The sequence below is a fragment of the Scyliorhinus torazame genome, chromosome 28, assembly GCF_047496885.1.
Source record: "Scyliorhinus torazame isolate Kashiwa2021f chromosome 28, sScyTor2.1, whole genome shotgun sequence".
NCBI lineage: Eukaryota > Metazoa > Chordata > Chondrichthyes > Carcharhiniformes > Scyliorhinidae > Scyliorhinus > Scyliorhinus torazame.
The window spans coordinates 24,856,409-24,881,086 of record NC_092734.1 but is presented as its reverse complement, the minus strand read 5'-3'; the positions used below and the strand labels follow the sequence as shown (position 1 = coordinate 24,881,086).

Sequence of the window (24,678 nt, the reverse complement as noted above, 5' to 3'; positions counted from 1 at the left end):
CAAAGACATGAGGGACCAAGTGGGCTTGTTCTGTGCCTCAGAATTTTACAGTTCTTGAGATGTCCTTAACTGGCAGCCAGTGACCGGCGAAGAGGGCGGCCACTGCCAAATTGAGGATGTGGTCCAGGTGCTGGTGAGTATTGGCTCAGTACCCATTTTGTATCCTGAAATCAGAATCATGAATCCCCGCATAAAATTCGGCCCATTGTCTCCACAGGTTAGTTTTGATTTTACCCTCACCAGTCTTCAAATAGCGGTCATGTTCTCTGGTTTCGTTGATCTGGACAAGGTGAAATAGATTAAAATGGTCCACAAAAAGTAGGCCCAAACCAACCCGGCCAATTCTTACCCCCTTTGTCCGCTCCCAGTTGCCAGCAACGTGATGGAAGGTGCCATCAGCAGCACTATCAAAGGGCACTTTCCAATAACCTACTCACCAATGCTCAGTTTTGAATCTGCCAGTGCCTCCCAGCCCCAGACCCCTTTATACACATGGACAAAAGTGCTGGTTCCAGCGATGAATATGAAGGCAGCATTTGGCCGTGTAAGGCATCAAGAAGTTCCAATAAGCTGTAGTCAATGGGAACTGCAGAGAGAGCCACTCTGCCAGCCCAACTTGTGTCTGGCTACAGAGTCACAAAGGAAGGTGATCGGGATTTTGAAGGCCAATCATCTCAAGCCAAGGGTGTCAATTTGGAAGTTGCTCAGGGTAGTGACCCTGGCCCAACCAGCTTCGTCTGCTTCATCAATGACCTTCCTTCCATCATAAGGTCAGAAGTGGGGATGTTCGCCGATGATTGCACAATGTGCAGCAGCATTCATAACTTTCCAGAGAATGAAACAGTCCACGTACTTATGCAGCTAGACTTGGGCAACACTCAGACTTGGGTGGATAAGTAGCAAGTCACATTTGTGTCACACAAGCGTCAGGCAATTACCATATTCAACAAGAGAGGATCTAACCGTCTTCCTTTGACATTCAATAGAATTATCATTGCTAAACATCCCACTATCAACATCAGGGCGTTTGCCATTGACCAGAAATGGAACTGGACCAGCCATAGGAATACTGGCAACAACAGCAGGTCAGAGGTCGGGAATCCCAAAATGGGTTACTCACCTCATGACTTTCCCCAAAGCCCATCCACCGCCGACAAGGCACAAGTCAGGAGTGTGATGGAATACTCCCCCTCCACTTGCCTGGATGAGTGCAGCTCCAACAACAGCATGGTAGCACAAGTGGATAGCACTGTGGCTTCACAGCGCCAGGGTCCCAGGTTCGATTCCCCGCTGGGTCTGGGTCTCCACACTGTCTGTGTGGAGTTTGCACGTTCTCCCCGTGTTGCGTGGGTTTCCTCCTGGTGCTCCGGTTTCTTCCCACAGTCCAAAGATGTGCAGGTTAGGTGGATTGGCCATGATAAATTGCCCTTAGTGACCAAAAAGGTTAGGAGGGGTTACTGGGTTATGGGGATGGTGTGGAAGTGAGGGCGTAAGTGGGTCGGTGCAGACTCGATGGGCCGAATGGCCTCCTTCGGCACTGTATGTTTTATGTAACACTCAAGAAGCTCGACACCAGCCAGAACAAAGCACCCGCTTGACTGCAACTGAGTTTAGCTCTGAAAATGGTGGGAGCTGCCTAATACACACTGCTTCTCCCAGATTGTAAATCAAAGCAATAGAAATATCTGTTCAATCTTTCCCAGAGCCTCCGACCTGGGGAACCGTTTTCTTCACCCTCAGTCTTCCTTTCCCATAACAAATTATAGGCTTCACAAACCAACTAGGTACCACCTAACCACTGCTACTTAATTTATCTCAGCTTCCTTTCGATGTTGGTGAAGTCTGGACCACTTGATAATTTAACATACATAAAGGATGTATTTGATACATTTCAGCCAGACAGTATGACATAATTGTCAAGTGATGAAAACTCCTAATGAGCTCTTCAAAGCAATGAATGGTTGCTGTCAGTGAATGGAAAGCATTTACTCCCAAACTGGTATTTATGGTGCATATAAAGTTACCGCTCCTACATTCCTTTGTGAATGCTCCGTTCTTTCAGCTTGGGAAAAAGATTTTCAGCAGCCTGTAGACAGGGATGAGCACATTCCAATTGGAGGGCTGTGAATGGCATATAATCTACCCCAACACAGACAATTCAATATCTTTCACTGGACTAAACATACGCTAAACAAGGCAGAAATGTAACTCAATTATCCCTAATGGATAATGGCGCTTAAGCAGTGAATGTGACAACCCCTTGCACATTTTCTGTCCTTACTCTGAAATGCAATCCTATCAGGGACTGATTTTACACAAACTAATTGAGTTTTGTCATAGCCGGTTTCTATATTCTGCCAATATAGAATTCATAGAATTTACAGTACAGAAAGAGGCCATTCGGCCAATCGAGTCTGCACTGGCTCTTGGAAAGAGCACCCTACCCAAGCCCACACCTCCACCCTATCCCAATTACCCATTAACCCCACCCAACACTAAGGGCAATTTTGGACACTAAGGACAATTTAGCATAGCCAATCCACCTAACCCGCACATCTTTGGACTGTGGGAGGAAACCGGAGCACCCGGAGGAAACTCACGCACACATGGGGAGAACGTGCAGACTCCGCACAGATAGTGACCCAAGCCGGGAATCGAACCTGGGACCCTAGAGCTGTGAAGCAATTGTGCTACCACTATGCTACCGTGCTGCCCAAATATAGTACGGTCTTGGTCTAAAACCTCTTATTTGACATGATTGATTAACCAATACCCTTCGAACTCCCAATGGATATAATTATTTCATTCTTGGTGCGGAGTCAATATGAATTATATTGCATCATTGGAAATAATACACAATTAATTATCAGAGTTATTCATTTATTAAGATATGCAGGTTAGGTGGATTGGCCATGATACATTGCCCATCAGTGTCCAGGGATGTGCAAGTTAGGTTATGGGGTTACGGGGATAGGGAGGGGTAGACAGGGGAGCGGGCATGGGTAGAGTGCTCATTCGAAGGGTCGGTGCAAAATTGATAGGCCGAATGGCCTCCTTCTGCACTGTAGAGATTCTGATTCAATGATGATTCTATTGGAAAGAAGGGCGACGATGGACGTTCCGAGAACTATTTGAGTAAATGGTCCCTCGATGCATACCCCTACCTTCAACAAATGTTAAAGACTAAAGCTTGCGCACAATGTCTCCAAGTTTCTGGAAACAAGTGTCTAACATTGCATCGGTGCACGATCCCTGGGGGATTTTCGGAAGAAGCAATACTTTGTGTGATGTGTAATGTACAAGTTCATTTCGATCAGGTGTCTTTACTTCTGGCGAGAATTACAAAACCCAGCTCTAAGATTATCCATGTACATCAACCTTAAAATCTAGTCGTCATTTCCTGGTTGAACTTGCTTTGACATCTTGCTCTCCCGTCCCCTTTGTTATAAGATGCCTACTGCATTGACTGGGTGTCCCTGATTATATTCTTATTGATCCTCAAAACATAACTTAAACACATGTTTCTGCTGAGCAAGCTAGTTTAAATTCTGGGTTATGGGCTCCCCTCCAGGCTACAGTAGACCAATGTCATGTATTGGTATTGTATGTTGTTCTTGTGGTGCGGTGGGTAATGTTCCTGCCTCTGAGTCAACAGGGTTGAAGCCCCTGACTTGTTGGTTAAGGGAGGTGAACCCCCGATTAATCAAGAACCTACCTATCTCGGTCTTAAAGAAACTCAGCGATTTGGCCTCCACAGAAGGCTGTGAAGGCCAAATCACTGAGTGTCTTTAAGAGAGAGATAGACAGGTTCTTGATCAATAAGGGTATCAGGGGTTACGGGAGAAGGCAGGAGAATGGGGATGAGAAACATATCAGCCATGATTGAATGGTGGAGCAGTCTCGATGGCCTAATTCTGTTCCTACGTCTTATGATCTTAAGTGTTCATGACATTGCCAAACAAGTTGGGTATCGACCCACAAATCCTTCTCAAACATACTAATGGCAGACAGTAGGAGTGAGAGGCATTCCTGGGCAGCCATGTGGATAGAATATTGGAGCCTCTAGCTGTAGCTTCAGAGTGCAACATACATGTCAAAGTCCATGTTGCCACAGCAACTTGGACTCCCTGAGTGCACTTTAACACACTGCCACCATGAATAGGATGGGAACAGAGGGATACGGACCCAGGAAGTGTAGAACATTGTAGTTTAGTCGGGCAGCATGGTCGGCACGGGCTTGGAGGGCCGAAGGGCCTGTTCCTGTGCTGTACTTTTCTTTGTTCTTTGAATATCACTTCATTCTGCCTTCATCGCTTACCAATATGCTGCTTCGCCACTCAATTCGCAGTTAACAAAACTCAGCAAAAAACAGGCCCAGAGAGATTGTAACAGCTAATCCCACATGAAACTCAGATGTCCCTTTCCTGAGGTTTTACGCCGAGTAAGAATCTGTGCAATATTCAGACACTATTTCAACAAGGGTTTGCTTCACATATTGAAAGAAAAGTAACAATAAGAAACGCTAGCTCCCCACTGTGGGAAAACACAAATGTGCCAACTTCCTATAGCTTCGGGCAAGGAAAAAATTATTATTCCTCTCCTTAATACTTAACAAACTATTAAACATTTCCATAAATGAACATAATTATTTACCAGAGCAATCCTTGGAACCAAGCCTTGAAGGCTGCTCCCCCTTGATGAGTCTGAATGGGCCATCAAAGCAAAATGAACCATCTCCTTCAGAAACTGTTGCAGGAACTGCTGAACTAGCAAAGGATCTTGTGTTTATTCTTGGCTCGCCAGTTTGGCAATGCTACACAAAGCTTCATTTACTTGGAAGCACAGTACATCTGTGCAAGGTTGTTAACAGCAACTTGCATTCATATCAGCACTTTTTAACGTGGTCGACCTACCCAAGGTTTTCCCCGAGTGCATCACGGGACAAATGTGACACCGAGGCACAAAATGAGCCATTGGGACAAGTTCATGAAAGGAAGCTGAGTCAAAGAATAATAATAATAATAATACCTTATTGTCACAAGTAGGCTTCAATGAAGTTACTGTGAAAAGCCCCTAGTCACCACATTCCGGCACCTGTTCGGGGAGGCCAGCACGGGAATTGAACCCTCGCTGCTGGCATTGTTCTGCATCATTTAGCCCACTCTGCTAAACCAGCCCCTGGTTAAGGTGGGTTTAAATGAGCAACTGAAAGGAGATAAGGGGGTGGAGAGGTTTGGGGAAGGAATTTGAGAATTTGTTTTGAATAAACTCTCTTAAAACCCACAACTGTTTAAAAATCATTTGCTTTGCGGCCTTTTGGATGAGATCAAGCTTGTTCTTGTCAAATTGGATCTAGTAATGTCCCTTGTCTGGGGGCTGTGAGTTAGATTGAAATTGAATTTGTGTTTGAAGCAAGGAAAGAGATGGATTATGGACTTGCCCCGTCCACCCTGCACATCGGTTTAGTAACTCAGAGGAAGGAACTTTAAAAAGAAAATCTACATCGTAATAATTCACTGGGTAATTTTGCATTCTATCCTTTTTATTGTTACAAAGAGGCTTTGCTCAGTGTTGATGTTACAAATTGTTGGGAGGCCCAGCATCATGAACCCTGTGCAATGCTACCCTCTGTGTGAGTGTTAAGGCTTCTTGAAGGGCAAAAGTGGTGTAAGGCTGCAGTTATAACATATCACTTTAATTGACTGTGAGTCAAAGGCAAAGCCACCCAATAGAATGCCAGCTCCATTCTTGCAAGTCTGACACGAGCCAATGAACTGCCTCACCTGTGGTAATGAGTCAGATGTTATTTTTACTGACAGAAATTAAAAGGGCCAAAAGAATGTGGACAGCAATTCCACGAAGGTGTGAATCGCGTTTTGTAGAATCATTGGAATAACAGTACATTTGGCCCCTTTCTCTTCCGTCTTCCATCCCAAAGTGCATTCCCTGCAACAATTTAAGTGGTTCTTATTCAAATGTTTAGCTCCTGTAGGTTTTAAGGAATGTAAATTTGGACTACTAGTGAAAGAATTATGAAATTAAAGAGCCAAGCCTATGTTTAAATTGAAATGTGTAAACATCTGTTATGGGCTGGAATGGTTGGGCAACATTCACTAAAATGTCCGACAATAACATGCATATGTGATTTGAGCCACTCACTCCATGCATATTGGCCCAAGCCTTGTCTGTATCTTGAACCTATAAATTGGGAAGCAATCAGAAAGAAGTTGCATGACTTGGAGACAGTTTATTTTACTCCTGTATGTTATTTTATATGTAAATAAATCTGAATGCCAGATTTAACCTGATTAACATGCTCAGATTGTGTGGTGGTTACCAGTTTTTTGAGCAGAGGGGAGAATCCGCCATACACCACAACAAATCTTCAGTTCGCTATACTATATGATGGACTAATTGTTACTTCTGGGAAATTCTATGCTGTGGAATATGTGCCAGAGTTGAAGAGTGGAAAAACAGGAACGTAGGACTTCGGAGCAGTAATACGCCATTGAGCCCGTTAAGCCTGCTCCACCATTCAATAAGATCATGGCTGATCTAGCTGGGGTCTCAACGCCACTTTCCTGTCTTCTCTCTATAACTCTAGACTCCCTTGTCTATCAAAAATCTGCCTTGAATCAATCCAATGACCAAAGACAACAACTTCATGAAAACCTTTTGATAAAATTTGGTGACATTTTGCTGGGGGCAAGAACTCTATTATCTTCAGCACAGTTTTGGCTGAGGTAAACAACATGACATATAGCGATGCAATGTGGATAATTGAAATGTTTGCCAGAATAAAGAATTTACTGTGTGATATTAGCATACAGCAGCTTACCACAATGGCCCATAATTTGCCGGGGCTGAGTAACGAACAGATCCTCTGTTAACTAAACCTGTCCTTGCTCATTTCCTTGTCGCAATATTTTCTGATGTAATCTGCTGAAATTGAACAGGGAGTGAGAAAAGAAAATTAATTTTTTTTCAAATGTTTTACATTTTTAAAATATCAAATAGTGAGTAAAACCAGGAGGGATCACACACCACACTTGTAATACTTAATTTTCATGGTTTGTTGGCAGTAACTGACACTTCGTACATCATTAAAAGAATCTGTGACAGCTAATCTGGGTGTAATTAAACATGCATGGATCAAAGATTTTACATTCTTCATACAATTTGATTCCCTCCACCTGATCACAACATTGGTCCATTCGTGGAGAAAAGAGCTGAATTCCAGAAGTGAGGCGAGAGTGATTGCCACTGACATCAAGGCCGCATTTTCCCAAGTGTGGCATCGAGGAGCCCCCGCAAAACTGAAACAAAGGGAACCAGGGCGAAAACTCTCCCTTGGCTGTTGTCATGTCGAGCACAAAGGAGGATGGTTGTATCATCTCAGGCCTCGGGCATCATTGAGTGAGTTCCTCAGGAAGTGTCTGAAGCTCAACCATCTTCATCTGTTTGTAATGTACATAGACAATTTTGAGGAAAATGTACCTGGTCTGATTAGTAAGTTCGCGGATGACACCAAGATTGGTGGAGTGGCAGATAGTGTTGAGGAGTGTCAGAGGATACAGCAGGACATAGATAGGTTGGAGACTTGGGCAGAGAAATGGCAAATGGAGTTTAATCCAGACAAATGTGAGGTAATGCATTTTGTTGGTCTAACATAGAGGGGAAATATACTGTAAATGGAAAAACTCTTATGAATATAGAAAGTCAGATCTGGGCGTGCAGGTCCACAGATCTTTGAAGTGACAACACAATTGGACAAGGTAGTCAAGATAGCATATGGAATGCTTGCCTTCATTGGATGGGGCAGCGAGTATAAAAACTGGCAACTCATGCTCCAGTTGTATCGAACCTTGGTAAGGCTGCACTTGGAATATTGTGCACAATTCTGGTCGCCACACTACCAGAAGGACGTGGAGGGTTTGGAGAGGATGCAGAGGAGGTTTACCAGCATATTGCCTGGTCTGGAGGGTGTTAGCTTTGCTGAGAGGCTGAATAGACTCGGACTGTTTTCATTAGAATGACAGAGGTTGAGGGGCGACCTGATAGAGGTCTACAAGATCATGAGGCGCATGGATAGAGTAGATGGGCAGGCACTCTTTTCCAGGATGGAGGGGTCAGTCACCAGGGGGCAAAGGTTTAAGGTCCGTGGGGCAAAGTTTAGAGGAGATGTGCGAGGCAGGTTTTTTTACACAGAGGGTGGTGAGTGCCTGGAACGCGTTGACAGGGGAAGTTGTGGAAGCAGATAAATTAACGGCAATCAAAAGGCATTTTGACAAATACATGGATAGGATGGGTATAGAGGGATACAGCACAAGGAAGTGCTGAGGGTTTTGGCCAAGGGTGGTATCTTGACCGGCACAGGCTAGGAGGGCCGAAGGGCCTGTTCCTGTGCTGTATCGTTCTTTGTTCTTTGCTTCATCAATAACCTTCCTTCCATCATAAGGTCAGAAAGGGGATGTTTGCTGATAATTGCGCAATGTCCTACATTATTCAGAACTCCTCAGATGTTGAAGCGGTTGTGCTTGCATGCAAGAAGACTTAGATAGCATTCGACCTTTGCCTGACACGTGGTAAGGAACATTTATGCCACACAAGTTCCAGGCAATGAATTTCCAACAATTGAGAATCAAACTCTTTCCCCATGACATTCAGTCGCTTTACTATTGTTGAAACCTCCACCATCCAAATCCTGGAGGTCACGTGAAACAGAACAGGAGCAGCCATTTAAACACTGTGGCTACTAGAGCAGGTCAGAGGCTGGGAATCCTGAAGAGAGTAACTCACCCCCTGACTTCCCAAAGCCTGTCCACCGTCTACAAGACCTAAGCCAGGAGTGTGATGGAATTCTCTCCAGTTGCCTGGATGAGTGCAGTTCCACAACACCCAAGAAGCACAACACCACCCTGGACAACATACTCACTTTGACTTGCACCTCACCCACCACATGAAATGTTCACTCTGCCCATCACTGACTCAGAGTGGCAGCCACGTGCAACGTGACCCTCTTATGGACTGAACTGATCTCTTCACGCAACTTCTCTACTGAGGGTACTACACTGTATGCTTCACCCAATGCCTGTCTCTATGGATTTACATTGTGTATGTCCTATGGTTTATCATGTGTGGAACGATCTGTCTGGACTGTACGCAGAACAATACTCATCACCGTACCTCGGTACACATGGCAAAAAATCAAATCCAAAATCCAATCTATGTGCAAGATGTATTACAGCAACTTCACTAAGGCTACTTTCAAGCGCTTTCAAACACATGGGCTGGGATTCTCCGCTACCCAGCGGGGCGGGCCGTACCAGCGCCAAGGAGTGGTGTAAATCACTCCGGCGTCGGGCCGCCCGAAGGTGCGGAATCCTCCGCACCTTCCAGGGCTAGGCCGGCGGCGGTGGGGTTGGCGCCGTGCCAGCCGGTACCAAAGGGCCTCCGCCAGCCGGCGCAAGTTGCCGCATGCGCGGGAGCGCCAGCGAGTTCTGCCGTGATCCCAGCGCATGCACAGGGGGGGTTCTTTTCCGCGCCGGCCATGGCGGACCGTTACAGCGGCCGGCGGGGAGGGAAAGAGTGCCCCCACGGCACAGGCCCGCCCGCAGATCGGTGGGCCCCAATCGCGGGCCAGGCCAGCGTGGGGGCTCCCCCAGGGGCCAGATCCCCCCCGCTACCCCCTGCCCCCCCCCTCGAGGACTCCGCAAGCAGGTCCCGCCGGTAAGGACCTTGTCCGATTTATGCCGGTGGGACTGGCTGAAAAAGAGCGGCCACTCGGCCCATCGCGGAGCGGAGAATCGCCGGGGGGGGGGGGCACTGCCAACGGCCCCCGAACGGCGCGATGCGAATCCCGCCCCCGCCGAAAAACCGGCGCCGGAGATTCCGGCAGCCAGCGACGGGGCAGCGGGGCTCGATTCACGGCGCCCCCCCCCCCGGCGATTCTCCGGTCCGGCGAGAGGTCGGAGAATCCCGCCCATGGCCTCTACCACCGAGGAGGACAAGGGCAGAAGCGCCACCACTTGAAAGTGCCCTTACAAATAGCAAACTATCATGACTTGGAACTAAATTGTCATTCCATCACCCTCACTGCATCAAAATTCTTGGAACCCTCTATCAGCACTGTGGGTGTACCTACACAACATGGACTACAGTGCTTTGAGATGGCAGCCCATCATTAACTTCTCATGGGCAATTGGAGATGGGAAATAAATGCTGATCTCGCCAGTTACACCCTCATCCTGTGACAAATGCAAAAAATGAAGAGGGTGCAAGTTTAACCCTCATTTCGAATATATATTAATTGTGCACATTTATCATTGAAGAGGTAATATTTCTGTGTTTATATCCCTGGTCCTTCATTCGTGTTTTCATGGTAACTTTCTCCTTGCCTGCTACTGCTTCATGTTGTGATAAATTCATGGCATCAAATCCAATTTAACAGTGATACTGGATAGAGAGTACACTGGCCTGTTCAAGTTGTAATTTTCTATTACACACCAGCAGCAAAATCCCTACTGTAGACAGTGTAATTAATAAGTTCCCACTGCATGGGTTTACATGATACGATATTTTGGACTGTGAAAGTTACATGAATATTAATACGGTTTATTAGTGGTCATGCATGTTCTTATCTCAGTTAGCAGTAGGAACCCGCTGCTTCACTCAGATCCTCGTGAAATTGCCAACTTCAAAGCCATCTTTTCCCACATCAGTCAGCTATGGAGATAGACATACAAACGGAGCACAATGATTGAAGTGTACCACTCCCACAAAATCAACAGCTCTTCTTGGGATAGGTAGAAATTGGGAGACCATCTCAATCACCGTTATACTTCTAATTTGACCATAATTTGCATTTATATCGGGGATTTGAAGTAAAAACAACCTGAAGGTTTTTTGTTGTTGTTGTTGCAGAAACGTGGCAAAGCCAATTGGTGGAGCCAACGGAGAAGTTACTCGAAGTGTGGCCAGTGGGTTCGCTCACTGGGAAATGGTGGCATTGAAAGAAAGGTGATTTTACAGAGGGGGAGCAAGGTGGCCAATTGCAGAACTGCCAATGTTGGGAATCAAGAGAGATAGGGGAACACAAGAGGTCATTTGGAAGAGAAGAGTAGGAAGGGGAGAGCTGGAGCAGTTATAGATATATAGAGGGGCCAGGATATGGTTGTGGGGGGGAGGGGGGGGGGGGGAGTGCATTTAAATGCAATGCTGAAAAGTTTCAATTGGAGATGATGGGGGAAGTCAGGAGCTAACGAGGTCAGCGAGGATGGGAAGACTTTTCCCATCCTTAACACATGCAAAATTGCTTCAGAACCAAGTTTTCAATTAGCCTGTTGTTCGGCAGGAAAATAGAGACAATCAAAAAGACAAATTAATTGAATAAGCAGTTAAAGTGTTTGTGTGGTGTTGGTTAAGGGATGTTACCACTCCAAGCCAAGAATTACTCCACACAGTACATTGGAAATACACAGATTTCTCCTCAGTTTAAATGTCTTATCCAAAAGACAGAAGTGATTCGCTCATGTTCTCTCCTGCCCACCTGTTATTGCCATTGGTCCTGACCTCAGCCTCTATATTTCTTTGTATCTTCTCTGTAAGTAGTTGCTTTTGCTCCTCGAACTGGCTTATTATTCCTGTCTCATTTATATTTTGTAATTGTGATGAATGATATCTGTATACACATGTACCTTTAATGCGTAGGCCCCTTTAAGACTGGGTTTGGAACCCTGGGGGGACTCCGCCTCCGGCTCCGCCCCCAGGAAACTGTATATAAGGTTACGTTCAGTAGGCAGCGTGCAGTGAGCACACTTCTCAGCAGCTGTCTGGTTCTCTGGTAATTAAAGCCTTTGAATTATCAATCTCCTCTCCTGAGTCGTAATTGAGGGTATCTCAGTAACTTAACGGCAAGTAGCACTTCGTTCAAGGGATGGGCATGCTGTAGGGACGAATCCTGAGGGAGGTGATTTGATAAATACACACTACCAGCAGAGACCATCGTCAAAGAACTGGTCTGCACCCGCGGTAGTGAATGATTACAAAGATAATCCATTCAGTGGGTTCCAAAGTATTATGAAATTCTGAAACATGAGACTAATTTACACCCCTCCATTATTAAAAAAAATAATCCCACCTTCTCCCTTCCTCGCTGAAAGCACTGCTGTTGTTTCATATGTGCTTTCATCCCCAGCTTTCCAATAGATCACACATGTCTGCATTCTGATCAAAGAATCATACAATTTACTGTGCAGAAGGAGGCCATTCAGCCCATCCAGTCTACCCCGGCCCCTGAAAGAGCACCCTACGTATGCCCACAACCCAGCAACCCCACCTAACTTCTGGACACCATGGGATAATTTAGCATTACCAATCCACCTAACCCGCGCATCTTTGGACTGTGGGACGAAAGCGAAGCGCCTGGAGAAAACCCACGCACACACGGGGTGAACGTGCAGACTCCGCACAGACAGTGACCCAAGCTGGGAATCGAACCTGGGACCCTGGAGCTGTGAAGCGACAGCACTAACCACTGTGCTACCGTGCCACCCCAATACCAGGATGTTCAACTGAAAAGATGTCATGCTTAAGGGTCTGTGGAAACAGACGTTCCAGCAGGATCACTCAGCAAAGATCTGGACCGAAGACTCAAGACTGATTTCGCCTTCCCTGGCCAAGAGCCAGTTGAACTGTTTTGGCTACATTTGGTCAATTTGGGGATTGGGCCTTCTCCCTGCAACACTGCAATGTTTGAGGGCAGCACGGTGGCACAGTGGTTAGCACTGCTGTCTCAAGGCGCCGAGGTCCCAGGTTCGATCCCGGCTCTGGGTCACTGTCCATGTGGAGTTTGCACATGCTCCCCGTGTTTGCGCGGGTTTCGCCCCCACAATCCAAAGATGTGCAGGGTAGGTGGATTGAACACGCTAAATTGCCCCTTAATTGGAAAAAATGAATTGGGTACTCTAAATTCATTTTAAAAAACAAAAAAGAAGACACTGCACTGTTTGTGGGATGAAGGTGCTTACTCGGTGCTGACAGGGAGATGGAGGACGCTGACCCAGTGACAATGAAGTAGCGGCGATATATGTCCAAGTTGGGATGGTGTGTGCCTTTCATCATTCTGGATGGGGAAGGCAGTAGGATTGGGTGGAGCTGTTGAATAAGCCATTATTAAGTTGCTGCAGTGAATCCTGTAGAATAGCGATTGCTGCAGTCGTGCTAGGCTGATGGTGGAGTGAACATTTGAAGCAATGGAGAGGATTCCCACTGGGTTTCTTCAATGTATTGACAAGCATCTCTTTTTCAGGGTTGCCAAACCTTTCCTGGGTGGTGGGGAAGACCAACCTTCTTCTGGGCTTCAGATTTCAGAACGGATTTTATAAGCTCGCTTATCTCCTTGGAATATTTCTCACAACTTTTCTCCTTTGGTTTCCACCTTCTTGCACACCGACACACCGTAATTCTGTCGCTACCCATGTCCATTTAGATCTACGTCACACCATTTGTATCAGATGTGCTCAACATCTGTACAGCTTGGATTGACGGCTGATAATAGCAGAAGTTAGCTTTCCTGAAAAGATGTTACCTACAGAGTTCAAATTTTCACACAGCAAGTGGTAAAATGGTTATTCCGAGTTAAAAGGAGTGAGAGACTGAAATCGGAGCCCCAGGCATCTTCATTTAAGCATAAGCGAATATCATTTTGGTTACGTTAGCACTGGATTAGAAGTGATTACAGTTTGATTTGTTATTGCAAAGACATTAGAATCATAGAATCTCTACAGTGCAGAAGTCGGCCACTCGGCCCATCGCATCTGCACCGACCCCCTGAAAGAGTGCCCTACCTAGGCCCAGTCCCCCGCTCTAGCCCCATAACACCACCTAGGCACAATTTAGCATGGCCAATCCACCTAACCTGCACATCTTTGGAATGTGGGAGGAAAATCAGAGTACCCGGAGGAAACCCACGCAGACACGGGGGGGGGGGGAGGGGGGGGGGGGGGGGTGGAAGTGCAAACTCCACACAGAGTGTCACCTGAGGTCAGAATCCTGGCTCAGTAAAGCAGCGGTGCTTTACTGTGAAAGGTTAGCACATTACTCGCTAACCTTACTCACTAACAAACTGCGGTGGCTGGCACGGCAAGAAAGGTAAAGCATTTGGTTTCAATGACCAAGGATTGCGTTCGAGGAATGCCGAGCAGAAGCAATTCTGATCTTATAAAATTTATAATAAACCATTTGTGGAGGTTCGAGACAATACAATAGAGACTTCCAGCAACGACGAAGGGGGTTTATTAACAGTGCAGAAGGAGGCCATTCGGCCCATCCAGTCTACACCGGCCCACATATTAACAGTCGGATACGCAGGCACAGAGCAACACTGGTTAGGTGTTCACTCCGTGGCTCCGAGGTCCACGCTGTCCGGGCCTTGCTTCCAGTGCCCCGTGCTTTCTCTTTATTGGTTGGGGTTTTTGCGCTCCAGTGGGATTGATCCCGAGTTGGTCACGTGGACCATGAGCCTCTCTCCTTAAAGGGGCTGCACTACCACACCATTTTTGGCAATGTTTTTGGCCCCAGCTCAGGTATAAGACAGGACAAGTATACAGGGTCAAGATTTATTTATTTAAGGCACTAAACCTTTTAAGTCTAATAAGGGTAATCCCAACTGCTCCACCAGTCTGGTGCAAGTGCCCCAACAGCATTTTCTGACAGTTCCATTTCCCACACCAATCATCTTTGTAATCATCTGAGTGAGGTTTGTTACAGTCAGGCGAGTAACAGTCAAATAGCTCCCTTCTTTTCCCACTCCTCGTTTCGTCACTACAGGTTTTTGATAAAATGTGCTCGTCAGTTCACAGACTGTTTGACTGTTTATGTGCTGTGACTATAAAAGACACAAAGAGACATGTTTTCTTGGGCTTTTCAGGAAGACTTAACCCAGTCTAAGAAAAAAATATCAACCGTCCAATTTTCGCATTCGACGTTCGCTTGCGCACATAAATGTGAACATACACAATCACTCGTGTCGAGTTCCGATCGTAACGCTATATTAAGAGCTAGAAAACAAGTCTTGACTTCTTCAACTCCAAGTTTATTGTGTACAGTTATTATTTCTTCACAACAAAACAGTGCCACCTACATCCCCTTTATATATTGGTGCAATCTATTAAACAATTAAAAACCCAAATCTATATTAATTACGAGGGAACCTTAACTCTTTCCCAACCGATTCTCCTCCTGAAAAGAAAAAGATTTTTAATTTTGACGCAAATCACAATATACTATAACACTATGCTATAAAGATGTGCAGGTTGGGTGGATTGGCCATTCTAAATTGCCCTTAATGTCCAAAAAGGTTAGGTTGGGTTACGGGGATAAAGGGGATAGGGAGGAGGTGTGGGGCTTAAGTAGGGTGCTCTTTCCAAGGGGCGGTGCAGACTCGATGGGCTGAATGGCCTCCTTCTGCACTGAAAATTTGATGATTCTATGAACACAAATGTATGCTTTATTGTGTGCAATAAATACATCCTATTCCCCCTTTTTGCACTCACAGATCTTTTCCTTGTAGGAAAAGGCACCTCTCTTTAATAATTTCTAATAACTTCTTCGAGCTAGCTCTTCCTTTCATCATATAATTGGTATCTGCTATCACCCTATTGATCTTGTGAATCTCTCTCTTCTCTAGCACCTGTATTAGACTTGCAATGTCGATCTGTAGTCTCTTTTCATTGATCCATTTCATAGAGTGGACATTCTCCCAAACAAACCTATTGGCTATGTGGTAATTTATTGGGTGCAGTTCCTGAATACCCTGTTCCATTAAAAAATTCAGTCAGGATCCTGGTTAGAAAAAAAGCCATATTTACTGCCCCCACGAGAGCAAGTCTCCAATGCCAATGTACTTTTTACCACTCTTATCTTTTTAGTGGTTTCCCATGCCAAAGCACAACATTTACCTTTCCCCCTCCTGCATTCGGAAAGCCAGCAGGGACTTTGGCATAAGATGCATCATTGTAAACAATCAGTTTCAGTTGTCTAATAATCGCCTAAAGCTGGGAATTTCAAAACACAATTCTCCAATTTTAATTTTGCCAATGTTTTGTGTGCTCGAATAATTTCTTCAACTTTAGGATTGTTCATTTTAGTTCGAAAACATCAAAGCTGCTATCCGGTCTTATTTGTCTCGCTCACCAGTTCAGCTGCCCAATTAAACTTCAGAGTTCGTCTTCTTCCATTTTAGAAGCCACCATATCATTTTGTGAGGGCCTATTAAGAGTAATTTCTTTTGGGGTTAATATTCTATGACTAAGGCTGCTGATGTAGAGTGCCATGTGAACTTCTCGGCCTGATTTCTAACCCAATGTATTTGAATGCTCCAGAGGCCTGACTTCAAACCTTGAACTCTGTTCTAACACTGTTAATGAGAGTATTTTCAAATTTGCCACAACCACCACACAAAAAAACCATCTACATGCATCATGAAAATGCTTGAAAGCTTCCCTCCATGGTGCCAATTGTGGTGTTCTTTGTGTTGCTTGTTTCAGGATGGTTGGCGCAGTGTTCAAAAAGACCACAAAATAGCTTGAACTTAAACAAAGCTATCAATGTATTAACACTACTAACTTGGATTCGACATGTACTCCTCAAGAATTCACAATTGATTAATAACATCTAAACTACACTCATCTGCAGCTAATCTCACTACTGGTTTAAACTATGATCTGCTCTCACTTACACTATCTGCACTTCTGACTCCCTCTAGATAACTCCTGCACACACTCTCCCACAAGGCTTAGCATCACTGCCTTATATCGTTGTAACTGTAGCTCCCTCTAGTGGCTACTCTTGATACTTCATTAACCCTTGCAGTTCTGACAGTTATGATAATACCACACCAATAAAACACATCTGGGTCTGCTTTCCGCTTCAACAACACCAACCTCAAGTGAGAAATGCCAAACTCTGGAAGCGTTATGCAACCCGTATATGCATTTATTTAACTTTCAGAGCACCCTTCCTGTGTTTGCCGCCGTTGTCGGAGGATGAAGAAAACTTTCTCTTTCAAGTTGATGCCATTGTAAGTTGTAATGCTAGGGAACCTTGGGCGGGATTCTCTGACCCCACCGCCGGGTCGGAGAATCGCCGGGGTCGGCGTGAATCCCGCCCCCGCCGGCTGCCGAATTCTCTGCGCCGGGGTTTTGGCGAGGGCGGGAATCGCAGCGCGCTGGTCGGCGGCTGCTGGCAGCGCCCCCCCCCCCCCCCCCGGCGATTCTCCGGCCCGCGATGGGCCGAGTGGCCGCCCGTTTTCGGTGGGTCCCGCCGGCGTAAATCACAACAGGTCCTTACCGGCGGGACCTGGCTCCACGGGCGGCCTGCAGAGTCCTCGGGGAGGCAACGGGGGGGGGGGGGGGATCTGGCCCCAGGGGGTGCCCCCACGGTGGCCTGGCCCGCGATCGGGGCCCACCGTTCCGCGGGCAGGCCTGTGTTGTGGGGGCACTCTTTCCCTCCGCTCCGGCCGGTGCGGAGAAGAACCCCCCTGCGCATGCGCTGGGATGACACCAGCACACGCTGACGCTCCCGTGCACGCGCCAACTCACGTCGGCAGGCGGAGGCCCTTCGGCGCTGGTTGGCGTGGCGCCAAGCCCTTCCTCGCCAAACACTCCGGCGCCGGCCGAGCCCCTGAAGGTGCGGTGGATTCTGCACCCTTGGGACGGTCCGACGCCAGAGAGGTTCACGCCACTCCTTGGTGCCGGAGTGGCCTGGCCCGCCGGTTCATGGAGAATTCTGCCCCTTAACTCTTTCCTTCCTCAACAGGGGTCCTGTTGGTTTCAACGTTGAGGCGGTTTAAGTATGTAAATTAATGATTTATCTGTTCTTCGAGAGAAATGAGCTGCAGGGTTGAATCCTTTTTAAAATCTCTGTTTGCAGCACATTGATAGTCAAGCATCAGATAGGATTTGAGCTTGTAGGATAGGTGGAGGGAGAGAATGAGGCCCATACTTGGGTCTTCCCACTTTGGTGTTTTTTCTGCTTTGTCTCTAATCTGGATAAAACAGCTCCTTAAAAACAAAACTAATTAGCTGGCTTGTCACATGCCCCTCTCTCTCTCTCTTTCCAATCGGCAAGCGACCCAAATATGGTCATGGCTAGGGTATTCCAGGTGGATGCGTATAGGATCAGGAGTCGGCCATTCAGCCCATTGAGCCTCCTCTGCTATTCAATTATATCATGGCTGACCATTTACCTTAACGCCCCTTTCAAACCCTATCCCCAAACCCCTTGATGCCATTAGTATTCAGAAATCTATCGATTCCTGTTTTGAACATGTTCAATGATTGAGCTACCTCAGCCCTCTGGGGTAGTGAATTGCAAAGAATCACCATCCTCTGAGTGAGGAAATTCCTCCTCATCTCAGTTTTAAATGGCCTGGCCCTTATTCTGAGGCTGTGTCCCTCGGCTTGAGACTCGCCAGCGAGGGGAACCATCCAATCTACATCTGCACAATACTCCAGAATTCGCCAAGGCTCTATGAAATTCTCCTTTAGGGAAGGAAATATGCCGTCCTTACCTAGTCTGTCGACATGAGGCTGCAGATCCACAGCCACAGCAATGTGGTTGGCTCTTAAAAAATAAATGCCACTTGGCTGGAGGTCAATTAGGGTTGGGTAATAAAGGTTGGTCTTGCCTGTGATGCACACATCCCTTGAAAGAATAAAAAAGGATTTGGTGCATTTGGATAAAGTGCCCTAACTTTGTCTTTTTAATGTTATTCTGCATTATGATCCTATTTGATGCTTGCCTTTGCTTTACCTGCCTTGTCTTGTTGTTTACTACTCTTCTACTTCCTGTTATCAGTTTTGCTTTCCTCCAATCCAAGCTCCCTCTCAGGCTCCCATTCCCCTGCCAAACTAGCGTAAACCCTCCCAAACAGCACTAGCAAATCTCTCCGCGAGGATCTGAGTCCCTGTCTTGCAAAGATGCAACCTGTCCATTTGTGCAGGTGCCACCTGCCCCAGAACTCGTCCGGGTGCCTCAGGAATCTGATGCTCTCCCTCCTACACCACCAAATCTCCATCCACATGTTCAATCACTCAGTCCTCCTATTCCTGTGCTCGCTAGCTCGTGGCACGGGGCGAAACCCTGAGATTAATGCTTTCGAGGTTGTGTTTCTTAATTTATTTTCCAACTTCCTAAAATCTGCCATCAGGACCTCATCCCTCTTCCTATCTATGTCCTTGGTACCAATGTGGGCCACGACCTCTGACCAGCCACCCTCCCCCAAAAGAATGACCCGCAGCTAGTCTGTGACACCCTTGACCTGGGCACCAGGGAGACAACCTGGAGTCATGTCTATGGCTGCCGAAACATGTCTGTTCCCCTAACTAACAAATAACCTACCGCTATTGCCCTTCCACTTGTGTTTCTCCCCTCCTGTGTAGCTGAGCCACCTCTGATGCCACGGAATTGGCTCTTGCTGCACTCTTCTGAGGAACGATCATTCTCACCGGTATCAAAAAATGTAAAGCTGGTTAGTGAGTGAGATGGGCTCAGGGATTTCCTGCACTACCCGCTTGGCTCTCTTAGACTGCCTGGTAGTTACCCATTCCCTCTGTGCCTGGATGCTCCTAATTTACTGTGTAACCATCCCCCAAACATGCTGTCCATGTAGTTCTCTGCCTCACGAATCAGCCACCATTCGAGTTCTGAAACCTGGAACTAAGCTTCTGCAGCCAGCGACACCTCCTTCAGAGGTTTTTGTCCAGAGCACATGGTGCGCCCATGACTTCCCACGTGCCACAGGACACACATTCCACTTGGCCAAACTGTCCAGCCATACCTAAACTTTACAAACTATTTATTATAATTAGAGTCATCACTCATCAGTCAGGTTCCTCTGTACCGAAGTGGGAACCAAATACAGGAGGCTGAAAAAGGTGGAAAAAGGAGCACCTCATTGGTCTGTTTCCCTGAATGCCCTCACTCACCAAACTCCCAGATGCTCATTGTGTCAAGCTGCACTGAGACCACTGTATATATAGTAAATGTGTCAGCTCTGCTATAGCTGCAGTAAACAGATTATGTTAGCCGTCTAATTAACTAAATACAGTTGGACTGTACCAGAGAGACTGGAGCAAATTTAAACTTAACTTACATAATATTTTTCAGTTAAATGGTAAATGCAACCAAAATTAGATTTTCAGAAAGAGATTAATCCTTAAGATTCCCTCACTCACCAAACACCCAATTGCTCACTCTGTCAAGTCACACACAGACAGGATGGTTCTGGTTCGTTTCGATTATGGCTGGAGTGGATTCCTTTCCCAGCCAGAATTCATTGTCTGAGGGTATCCCCACCCAGGTGGTTGTCGTTCTTTGAATGGGTTAGGGGATGATCCCATTCACAGTCATTGAAGGTAATTGTCCATACTGGCATTTTCTAGACAGGTTGGCTCCGCGTTAATAGCATTGCAATTTATCGTGTGCAGTGGCACAGATTTTCAGTCATCTCAGAAGCTACGGTTAGCTACATCTTCACGTCTCCAGAATGTGGCTTCAGTCTTTTCAAAATGCAATTGGTGGTTTCCAGCTGGAAATTAATAAAGTCTTTTTTTTTTATTAAGCATGACTTTGCAACAGGATATACTCAAGTGACAGGAAATGACAAATTAAGGTTCTGTAAACCTGTGTCCACTGTGGAAATACAAATTCCATTTTGCTACGCTGGGCACTTAAGAGGATTTGTAATCATAAAAGTGTTTGATTTTCAATCCATTAAAATGAGTGGGTGGGTACCAAGAGCTGATGTGCCATTGGTTTGTGACACATGCCCCTGGCAGTCATCGAGGTTCCAGAGTCCTACCTCAAGACAGGCCAAACTAATTGAGTGGCAAGATCAATTCAATGGGCGAGGAAAGGACCTATCCATCCCAAAGATCTGAACTAAATTTGACACCAGATCCCAGAGTCATGCTGATCCATATTTCACAGTGTCACAGAATTATTACAGCACAGAACGAGGCCATTTGGCCCATTGTGTGTTCGCCAACTCTCTGAATGCAAAATAAAAGGACATGGTAATGGAGCAAGGGGGAAAAAAACAAAAGATGGCTCGAGAAAATCCCTGACCACTACAGCCAATGAAGTACTTTTCGAAGTGCAGTCACTGTTGTAATGTAGGAAACTTGGCAGCCAATTTATGCACAGCAAGATCCCCCAAGGGGCAATGTGATAATGACCAGATAATCAATATTCTTTAGTAATGTTGACTGAGAATTTAAATATTGGCCAGGGCATTGGGGATACTGCCCCCCCATTCCCCCCCTTCCCCGTCCATGAATTAAAGGTTATTCATCTGGGCACTTCTACAAGAAACCCAGCAGACAAAATAAGTAGTGTGCTTTTCCTCATTTTCTTTTGGAAGCTTTGTTAATTGTAAAAACGTGGTGATGGGAAAAGAGATTGTCTGGATGGAGGTGGGACATGATGGGTTGAAACCCATGTCCAACCAGAGTTTACAACCCTAATTGGATACAATTTGATTGATCAAAATTTGTTACGTGGCTCACTGATTTGTTTTTCCTCTAGGTCTGTAGTCTTCAAAGTAAAGTTGTTATGAACCCTGGGTTAGTGCATGGCCAACTCCAGCCCCAGTTGATCCTGACTCGCGACACCAGTGAAATTAGATTTGTTTAAATACCCAAGATCTTTGGTTGAGTCCAATAAACTACAGTCACCTGGTTTGTACCTTTAAAGCATGAGTAACCTTTTATTATGAACAGTACCTTTAATTAACCAGACAGAAGATGTAGTTGTCTATCTACTACCAACTCCCCTCCCCCCTTTTTTTAACTCACCCAACTCTTTACACACACATACAGACAAACAACATAGAGAGGAAAGAGTGGTGGGAAGGAAAATAAAATAATAAAAATAAAAGATAGGGATCTTGTATTTGCCGGAATGGCTTCCAGTCAACATCTTTCTGAAGTTCAGTCTTTCCATTTGGTACTTCTTTTCTTTCATGATTGATATGATTTAAAAAAAAACATTTTATTCAAATTTAGAGTACCCAATTATTTTTTTCCAATTAAGGGGCAATTTAGCGTGGCCAATCCTCCTACCCTGCACATTTTTTGGGTTGTGGGGGTGAAACTCACACAGACACGGGGAGAATGTGAAAACTCCACACGGACGGTGACCCAGGGCCGGATTCAAACCTGGGTCCTCAGCACTGTAGGCAGCAGTGCTAACCACTGTGCCGTGCTTAGATATGCTCTTCTTAAGCAAGATTGTCTACATTCCCTGCAGACTCAACATCATTTCAGGTTCACAGCAAATGATATACTGGACACTCACTGCTTTCAAAACAATAGATCCACTATTTTACTGAAGAACAGCAAGCTGCTGGTTTTGATACTCTTAAAAGATCTTCAGTTTCCACTTTCAGTTTCAGTGAAAATACTTTTCACTGTACCTCGGTACACGTGACAATAAACAAATCCAATCCAATCCAATCCAGAGAGCAGGCAGCATAGCTCCCTTCACTTCTAAGATCTGATCCCTTCTGGAAGGTTCTCTCAGAAACATCACCCAGCAGGAACTAATCACTGACTGTTGTCAGGCAGAACACTGTCCCTCGCCAACCAGTTTCCAATTAACTAATCAAACTGACTCCCTCCAAAATCAATTCCTCCCATTTACTTGGTACAAGGGTATAGTTTATCCTTCTCCCAAACACAAAGCCTGAGAATACAGTATCCTCGCAAGCAGGCATTTAAACTTGGAGTCGTGTGCCTTCTACTCTCTACTTAAAGGTACATCCCAATTATTGATCCACCGACCAAAACAATAAAATACATGGGAACAAAGGAAATAGGCAGGAAGGACTCTTACACAGTGTTACAGAATGCCATGCTGTCTTATTGGGAAATACAGGTCATGCCAATTTTGGACATTAATGCTGAACAATGGTAACTCCCTGTCTCAAACTCCTGCAGTGGGAAATGATGGAATCCAGGATTTGCCATTTGAGATCCATGCAACAGGTGATTGGACATGTCCATCTACTGAGGATGTGTAACAGTGGCAACACCACGACTTGTTGAACTTTGATGGGTTGCAAGGTAATTTCTTATTGGTGCTGACTCTCAATGGTGTATCTATCTGTAGGAAACTCATTTTGAGTTTGATATTTACACTCAGCAATTCAAATTGATGTGGTCTGGTGAATAAAACCCGCACAACTTCAATCTATGCAGGGTGCAAAGTCACTGTTCTAGAGGTTTGTTAAAGAAAAACCCGAATGTGTCCTATTTTACCGCATAGTTCTTTGGAACAGAAAACAAAAGCAGGGATGCATTATTATTCCAATACGGAGCTCTCACCTTCACGTTACCTGAATACTGAGTGGGGTTCAATTAGGATGGCATTTTGGACCCTCTCCAAGCCGAGGTGCCCTCGCTGATCAGGCAGAGCAGGTCAGATCCGAGTGCAGACCATTCATTTCAGAGACGTCAGCCGTGTGGAGCTTGCGAAGCTACCTCCAGCACCAAGTCTAGGGAGAAAATAACGCTGGGAGCATCTCCTAGGCAACCAGCTCTCCGTCTCTCGTTCTATTTCACACTCTCTCTCTCTCTCAAGTCTGCTTCTCTCTCTTCACTGACTCTACCTCCTGACAAGACCTCAGGAAGTCACCAGCTCCTCTTTTCCCCATCAAAGCGGCCCGCTCCTGGTAAGTACCAGCGATATATTGTGTCAAAAAAAGGAAAGGGACGAATGTTAACTGTCAATCTCACATAAATGATGTACATTTCACAATTCTGAAGGCAAGGGGGTGAGAGGGAGGGAGAGAATACAACGTGTGCTATTTCAATTGTGCTATTGAAACAAAGAGGATTGAAATTGACACAGGAATGGTTAAGGAGGGAAGGTGAAGCTTTATTTGTGGGGGTTTTTTTAAACAGCAGAATTTAGGAAGTGTTTTATTTTATTTTATAGGCGTTTTAGCATTCTTCACTAAATCACAAGTGGTCCCCTCCCCGCTTTCAATTGCAATCACGATCCCCGTGATTCATTTGTGCCAGATTATCGTTGGGACAAATGGGAAAATCTGCCTGAAAGATTAGACCGAACTGCCTCCTCCTGTAGTATCCGCCCATGCGGCTGTGAGGAGACAAAAGAGGCTCTGACACCTCAACAGGCGCATCCAGTTTTGATGTTTTAGATCTGTGGGGCTGTTGGTGTCTTTGGGCAGGCGAGTCCTATATATCACCTTTTTTTTCGAAGACAAGCAGGGAAACAGGTTTCATTCTGTTTCCTTAATCACTAGTTTGCCCCTCACTTGGAAAATGGAGCGTTCAGAGCCCCCACCCCACTCGGTTAATTAAGATTGAAATGGGAAAATTACTGTCCCCCCCCCGCAAATCACCTCCGTCCTATATGGAATAAGGCTCCTCCTTCCCTCTATACTCCAGTCCCCACCTCCCCCATTTCCACACTTGGCTGACACAAGGCAGAGTGAGGTAGCTCAATGGTTCTCTCTGAAACCCACACACCCAATCTCCCAGTGGTAATTCCTTCAGCCAGGAAGACCCACAGATATGGTGGGAAACCGAATACTGTAAAATGTGGGATAGATATATCTCCTGGATTGGGAGAAATATGTCTGTGTGGAGT

General features: G+C 45.8%; 1 protein-coding gene and 1 long non-coding RNA gene across 4 annotated transcripts in view; one reads left to right on the top strand and one right to left on the bottom strand.

Annotated features, from left to right (window-relative positions):
• The window catches only part of LOC140403596 (uncharacterized), a 29,542-nt gene extending 6,000 nt beyond the window's left edge, over positions 1–23,542 (bottom strand). For 2 of the 3 annotated variants that reach the window (XR_011938362.1, XR_011938361.1), the window contains exons 1-3: positions 23,388–23,542; positions 20,238–20,590; positions 6,839–6,942 (exon numbers count right to left, since the gene is read on the bottom strand). This is a non-coding gene — a long non-coding RNA (uncharacterized lncRNA). Of the gene's footprint in view, positions 1–6,135; positions 6,199–6,838; positions 6,943–20,237; positions 20,591–23,387 lie in introns of those variants that run through there. The other variant, XR_011938363.1, reaches the window with a different exon arrangement.
• Positions 23,543–23,574: 32 nt separating this feature from the next.
• The window catches only part of caly (calcyon neuron-specific vesicular protein), a 54,968-nt gene continuing 53,864 nt past the window's right edge, over positions 23,575–24,678 (top strand). The window contains exon 1 of the mRNA XM_072491669.1: positions 23,575–23,734. The gene's annotated coding sequence lies outside the window, so the exon portion shown is untranslated. The remainder of the gene's footprint in view (positions 23,735–24,678) is intronic.